The sequence below is a fragment of the Hesperophylax consimilis genome, chromosome 1, assembly GCF_061612785.1.
Source record: "Hesperophylax consimilis isolate HC1 chromosome 1, BYU_Hcon_1.0, whole genome shotgun sequence".
NCBI classification, from domain to species: Eukaryota; Metazoa; Arthropoda; class Insecta; order Trichoptera; family Limnephilidae; genus Hesperophylax; species Hesperophylax consimilis.
The window spans coordinates 4,823,331-4,831,381 of record NC_142836.1 but is presented as its reverse complement, the minus strand read 5'-3'; the positions used below and the strand labels follow the sequence as shown (position 1 = coordinate 4,831,381).

Sequence of the window (8,051 nt, the reverse complement as noted above, 5' to 3'; positions counted from 1 at the left end):
AAAATTTATGTAGGCTTTTTTTGAAAACGGTTAGATATATTGACATTTCGGTTGGAATGGCATCACTGTCAATGTCAAATGTCAATTGAAAAAATTGTAGACTAAAATCGTATGTGGGTACAAATTTTTTTTTCAAATATTTACCAAAGGTTTATTCAAAATTAAGTAGTAAATAAAAACAATAGATAATAGAAATATATATAACGAACGTTATTTTGCAAACAGCAATATTACAGCAAAGTCACGTCCGTTTGAACAGGCCATGCCACGGAGGAATCTTTCCTCCGTGAGCCATACTGAGTGGATTTTGGCTAGGGGATTGCACACATACCCCAAAACCGGCCATTGGCTCGGGGATTTGCCATATAGACTTTTTCCATATAGTCGAGCCACGGCTTCTAGACTCGGTTCAGTGGATTTTGGACTTGCTGAATATAAATAAAAAGGCTCGGCGCCGGGCTATTTGGCTAGGTAGCTCTATCGTGTGTCCAGCTAAAAAGTGTGCACAACACTCATAATTAAATTACTATTCATAAAAATTTAGCCGATAGTATAAATGGAGATCAAAAGTTTTAACGATAACATTAATAAATATCACAAATTTCAACGATAATAATATAAAATATCCCTAATTTGAACGATAATATTAATATAGATCACAAATTCGAACTATAATATTAATAAAGTTTACAAATTTGAACAATAATATTGATGAAGATCATACATTTGAACAACAATATTAATGAAGTTCACAAATTTGAACACTATTATCCGAGTGAGGAGTTAATCTCTGAAGATTATGTGTTATCAGGCGAACGCAATATCAATTTGCAACGCTGCAATATTAATGCCTAGTTAGATTTTGATTGCTTGTTTAGTTGCTCGCATGGTTTCCGTGGTGTAGCGGTTATCACATCCGCCTAACACGCGGAAGGCCCCCGGTTCGATCCCGGGCGGAAACAATTTTTTTTATATTTAATTTATTTTTGTTTTTGTTTTTATGAATTAAATCTCTTTTGAATGCTAATTTCTCCGATATTAAATAAATTTTGTAATGTTCTTTGTAACTTTTGAATTTTTGTCATTGGCAGCATATTGAGTAATGTTGGTAGAGATCGATGAAATTTTGTACACTTGACTTTGAAATTAAGAGGAAAATTTCTGAAATTTATTTCCCAAAAACCCTGCGTAAAGCCCGGGCGATGCCGGGACTTCAGCTAACTATGCACATATACATTAATACCATGTATACCTCTACATAATATTTTAATAGTAGTTTTAACAAAAAAAATATTGCACATGATATTACATCACATAAATATTCACAGTACCTAACACATTCACAAGATTATACACCTATCATATGGAATATTCGCCTTGTAGTAAAGCGGTCTGACTTCTTGCCAGAGCAAGAAGCATAGATGTCGTGGGTTCAGAACACATGTTTCTTTTCTAATACACCTCAAAACTGTTAATAAATTACGTCAATGTCTATGTAGCCACCAAAAACAGCTCGTTGCATTTAATAAAGACAAAAAAATTGCATCAAGGTGCGATCTTTAAAAATTAAAAAGGGTAATTAAAATCTTTTCTTTTGAAGAGAAAATCGGAGGTAGGGGTTGACAGATTAACTGTCCTTCCTTTGGACTGTGTCATAGCATTTAATTATAATGTCCGAATGGTTAAAAATAGGTGGATACGTTACTAGGATCAAATACCCACCTTGAAAAGCGTATCAACATAATCTATTATGATTCCCTTGAAAAGCGTTATGCTGAATCGGTCAAGTACTCGCACCTTGAAAAGTTACCGGAGATAAGGTGAACTTCACTTTCCTTGAACCGTGACATTGCATATTCAATTACATACTAACACAACTGGTCCGAGAAGTTACTAGGATCAAATACCTTCCTTGACAAGTGTATCAGCATAGTGTGTATTATGATTCCCTTGAAATTACCGCTGAATCGGTCAAGTGTTTGCACCTTGAAGAGTGTCCAGCAAACGGATGAACTTTGCTTTCCTTGAACTCTAACATTGAATATTCAAGACAACTCTGTTAACAGGTTACTGGGATCAACTTCCTACCCTGACAAGTGTATCAGCATGATTGATGTATTATGATTCCCTTGAAACTACCGCTGAATCGGTCAAGTGCTTGCACCTTGAAGAGTGACCAACAAACGGAAGAACTTTGATTTCCTTGAACTGCAACATTGAATATTTAAGACAACTCGGCTAAAAGGTTACTAGAATAAAATCTCCACTTTGAGAAGTTAATTAGCATAGTATTATGATTCCCTTACAAAACAGCCATCATGACATGACAAAGTTTTTTTTACCTTGAAGAATCACTGATGATCAATAATTGAAATACAAGCAAACGAAATATATTTGAAAATAAATATTATTTTGTTTCAAATCTCTGTACATATATTATTGTTTAAAAAATCACAGTTGTAACCGAAGCTATGAACTCATCAGTGAAGGTATGATCGATAACAAAGGAGTCATACACACTCATAATGTTTATTTTCTTTGAATCTCTTCTCACTCTCGTAAAATATATGGATATCAGATTCCATTCAGTGAAACCTTACTTCTCGGCACCGCTGGAACCAATGAAAAAATGGTCCTACAGGGAACAGAAAAAGTGCTAGCTTTGTCTACGATTGATAGTCATCAGGAGCATATAAAATATGTTCTCGAAAACACCCCCGAAACAACCCCGCAACGAACTGAATAATATATACACTTCCTCTCATCTGCTATAACTGTGTCGTACAACTCAGCAGAGATGTTACTAGATTTCATTACTACCTTCAAGTATATTAATATGAGATTGTGTATGATTCCATCAACAGTGATTATTGTGGCCAGTGACCAAATAAATCAATCTCGCTTCCTTTGAACTGTGACATTGCATTTAATTCTATAATAGAAGTTGGTGGAGTGGTTACTAGTTTCAAATCTTTAGGTTGAAAGAACTCTTCAGAATCATCCATTATGCTACCCTTGAAAAATACTAAGCTCCCACCAGAGCGATAGATAACTTGACCGACCTAAGATCACCTTTAACTATGTTTCCATAGAAAATAGAATAGATGATAATTATGATTATTATATTGGACTAGCGCAGACACGTGAAAAATCACATTTCAACAATAAAATTTTTCACGGTCATGGAATGCAACTACGCTGACCAATGAAACATGACCATGAACATTGACCACTTTGTGGCGTGATTTTAATTAAATTAAAATAAATATCTTTATGAAACTATTCATTAAAAAAAATGATCGACCTGTTTCAAAAGCAATGGTATCTTCGTCGGGATAGACGTAAAAACGTACGTACGTTCATCCTGATGAAGAAAAAGTTCATTTTGAAACATGTTTATCCTTATTGATCAAACGGTGGCGTATGCAAAGTTATTTTTTTTTTTAATTAAAAAAAATAATTAAATTATTGTCTACATTTAATTTTATTTCTAAATTTCACTTTAACCTCATAAACACATTACTAAAGACAAGGAAAAATATGTATTAATATTGTTTTCAGTTTTTTTTCTAAATTTAAAAACATTTTTGTTTGATTTGTTTTTTTTTATTTATGTTCTGCTTTGTTATAATTACTAAGCGAAACAGATGTTTCACCTTCGGAGGGCATCATCTTTTAAATAAACCACTTACGGCATCATGAAATTGTGGTGATGCCACTTCTATCCACAATCTATTTATTTATTTATTTATTGCATCTCACTATCCATAAAACACATTTTTTTTCGCATAAAAATCAACCTCACTAGGACTGAGCCTGTATCGAGGTTAACAATTAACATTATAGTGAAGCAAACATATGAGTAATCACAAACATAAATTAATTTTACATACAAACACAAAATATTTCAAAATTAAAGAAAAAAATAAGTATTAGATGTGTTACCAGATGGGTAATTTGACAGTATATTGTAACAATATTTGAACCATAACTAATCATTATTCAAAAGAAGAAGCAAAGTAGATAATAAAGACAGATAGGGTGACATTCAGTTTTTAGTAAATGGGACTTATATAAAATCTTATTATTTAAGAAAGGACAAGGATGAAAAAATATTAAGACAATTGTCTGTCAATACAAAAATCTTAATTAATTTTTTTAATTTAACTAAGGAATTGGTAGACTTAATATGATTTGGAAGAATATTAAACATAATTGGTGCCTGATGTAAATAATTTCTTTGACCAAAAGAAGTTTTAGTATGCACAGCCACAAAGTTCAATGTAGAGCTAATTCTAGTTGTCCGCATTTGTTGTGTTCTTTCAGCAAATTTAATATTGATAAAAAATCGACAAAGTATTTGAGTGATATATAGCTGTTTTATACACATAACATTACATTCCTTATAAAGTAGGTTGGATGGATAACAGAATTTTTTTTTGTACATTACTTTAAGGATCAATTTTTGAGTAATATTTAGTGGTTCAACATTGGACTTTAGACATGATCCCCAGCATACTATGTTATAAGAAAGTCGAGATTGGACTAAGGCAAAATAGACAGTTTTTAATTTCTCTTTGTCCAATATGTGTCGCAGTTCTTTAAAAATAAATGTAAGTCTCCTGATATTTTTTGTTAACATATCGATATGGTCATTCCATCTTAAAAATTTATCAATCTTTACACCTAGATACATGATACAATCTACACTTTCCAAGGGTTGGCAATTACAATTTAGCAGACAATTATGTATAATTAGATTATGAGTGCCAGAAGGCTGACTTTTTGATGATATACTAAATGTCACATATTTAGTTTTTATTGTGTTCAAAGTTAAGATGTTATTATTCAGCCAACTCTTTACTGCTCTTAATCCTAAGTCACATTTGTTAAAAGCATCTCTCCAGGTTTTACCCTCAAATATTAAAGCAGTATCGTCTGCAAAACTAACAATGTTACCTGGAATATCTAAATTACACAAATCATTAATGTAGATTAAAAACAATATTGGCCCAAGCACACTACCTTGCGGAACCCCAAAAGAGATTGGTTTGCTATTGCTTAAATGATTATTTATCTCTACTTGTTGCGTTCTATCACTTAGATAGGATGTGAACCAGCCTAGTGCTGTACTATGAATGCCAAGAGAAGATAATTTTTTGAGGAGTAATCCATGGGACACCGTATCAAATGCCTTTGATAGATCTAAGAACACAGCCAAAGCTTTGTTTCCATAGTCTAACGCACTAATGACTTTGGACAATACCCTCAACACTGCATCACTTGTTCCTATATTCTCTCTGAAACCAAACTGATTGCTAGAGAGTATATTATATGTTTCTAAGAATGATACCAATCTCGACTTAGCCAATCTCTCTATTACTTTTGAAAGAGTATTGAGTAAGGATATAGGTCTGTAATTATTGACATCTAGACGATCTCCACCTTTAAAAAGGGGAATTACTTTAGCTTTCTTACAATGAGAAGGGAACAACCCACTCTCGAAGCTAATATTTACAAGGTGAGATATGGGACCAGTGTCACGTCTGACGTCACGTCTGATGAGCGTCTGATGAGCATGGACCCTTGTCAATCACCAGGGCTATTATGGGGCTAAGGCAAGAAGACATAATGTGTAAAAGCATTGAAGAACCTTGATCATGTTGTCACGTCTGAAGGTGTTTTGAGAGTCCGCCAGCGGTGAGCAGGTTGCGCCGGGTAGAGATTCGTCTGATGGAGTGCGCGAGGCCATCCTCAATTAAACAGCATCCATTGAACGTTTAACGGAACAATGATGATTCATCTTGTCACCTCGACAGCATGCTTGGTAATCCAGTGTAGTCTCCAAGGAATTACGCTTCACAAATAAAACCATTTTTTAATCCAAATAACCGATTGTATATTTTCATCTCTTCAAGCCACAACACTCGAACAAGCACAGGCCGATCTCACACAGGAGTCAAAACGTTGGTTATGTGTTTTGTAAATTTAAACGGAAAGTCTCCAAAGGATAAGTTCAAGGTATCCGCGCGATCTTTTTTTCAAAATTTCAATCTCCATTTTTTCTCGCCTAACGCCACGCGCACCGCGGAATCGTCGTCTCGCGTATTGTTCCCCATCTACCTACCCGCGTAATTTTTGCTCGCCCGTCAAACCGATCGCAGGGCAGCCACCCGAAAAACTCTCAACCAAAACAATAATCAGGCACTACCGTGGCAATCCAAACTTGCACAATTCTTTGACGTTACAATTCCCCGCAACCCCCGGAAATTTTACGCCGCGAAGTGAAGTAAAATTACCTTAAAACAAAACAAAAAACCCACGCGAATACCTTTCTATCCCGCTCATGTACACAAAAGACAAAGCTAGTAGAAATAAATAAGTTTTTACAGAAAACCATAAAACTAAACAAGTTATAAACCAAGAAAACGAAAAGAGAAAACCAATTCGCAGATTGGTGTTGCACAACCGATATTATTATCAATATTTACATGGGGATTGTACCTTCACTTTTATATCTCTAATATGAGATTCGCAAACACTTACTCACTTATCGAGAGACAATCTCTCTGAGACACCAGTGAGTATGGAGAACTCAAGCTCCCACTTTATTCTTTGAAGAAGAAAACAAAAACACATATGTATTTTTAACAGAAAATAAATAAAGTAACTACTTAAACTCTCTTTCTTTCCCTATGTTTATATAAAACAAATTACCACTCTAAGATAAAAACTTGAAACAATAGAACTTAACGAAATAAAAAAATCCACCAAATCTCTGAGAGATCTTCACTAAATCAATTACAAAATTGATGTAAAAAAATGTTCAGAGCAGGGTTTACATAACTTAATGCCAAGAATTTTAGATGAGGTTTTACAATCAGAAGATAAACCTGTCTATCGTGGTTGAATCAGGGTTTACATATAAAAAATACCTAGCATATTCTCTTCGAATGAACATTGCTTGCTCAAGATATATGACTAAGGAAGTAACCTAGATGGCATTCTAACAAAAATTTCACTTATCATGTAAGCAAGGAGTCGAAATTTCTTGGACAAACAACATATAATTGGTGTTCAACTATGTGCTTTCGATAATTGACACAGGTTACGAGGTGTACGAGCACAATTCAAGAGATCGACACTTGTACTACAAAATTTACAGCATAACACTGGTACTAGCAATGAGATACTTATGCATATATTACTTATAACTAAACAAATTGTACTTATGACTAACAAAACTGTACAAAGACACACTCTTACGTAGCAGAGGTAAAGTGATAATATCCAGACAGAATTATTTAATAGGTAAGTACGCCAAAGCAGTATGTACTTCCCTTTGTTTGAAACAACACAATTTGAGAATTTCCTTAAGAAACTAAGACTTAAAAATATATATATTAAACTAAATATATTTAATCATAAAACTAGTACATTGAACAACTAAAATAGAAATTACATAATCTTGTGAATGAAAAATTGCTCAATTCTTTCACACACAAAAAAATAAGAATCCTTCTTTCTAAGTCCCTTGGAGACTCTTTGGATACTAATAAAACTTCGATACTTGACAAAAGTATAAGAAAACTCCAATGAACTTGTGAAAGAAGGGTTCAGACCAAAGGATAATGACAACCAAAACTTATGTCCATTATGCTGACGGAACGTACCAATGTGTGTGTGTGTGCGTCGCACTACTAAGCTCACAACAGTAAGAAGACGAATCGTGTCATTTAAAATGAAAATTACTCAAAACGTAAATAAGAATAAATGTCAGTAAAGTTTAAGTGATAATAAAGAATTAAGACCTAAACTAAATTAATGGGCGCCACTGATCACTAGGATCAGAGAAACATCTTTTGTGAAGATGTTCCTATTCTAGTCCAACGAGGATAAAAAAAGTGGGTGTGTCAAGCCTACGCAAGACAGAAGTGAAACTTCTAGTTTCAGCTGATGCTTGGCGTGGCGCAGTTCGCTGGTGTCTGAGAGAGAGGAAAGAAGAGAAGAGAGAGAACGTTCGTGAGCGGCTCCCCCACCTCAACAAGGTT

At 34.1% G+C, this 8,051-nt stretch overlaps 1 non-coding gene across 1 annotated transcript; it reads left to right on the top strand.

Annotated features, from left to right (window-relative positions):
- Nucleotides 1–889: 889 nt before the first annotated feature.
- TRNAV-AAC (transfer RNA valine (anticodon AAC)) lies at nucleotides 890–962 on the top strand. The gene has a single exon. It is a non-coding gene; the product is annotated as a tRNA-Val (tRNA).
- The last annotated feature ends 7,089 nt before the right edge of the window (nucleotides 963–8,051 follow it).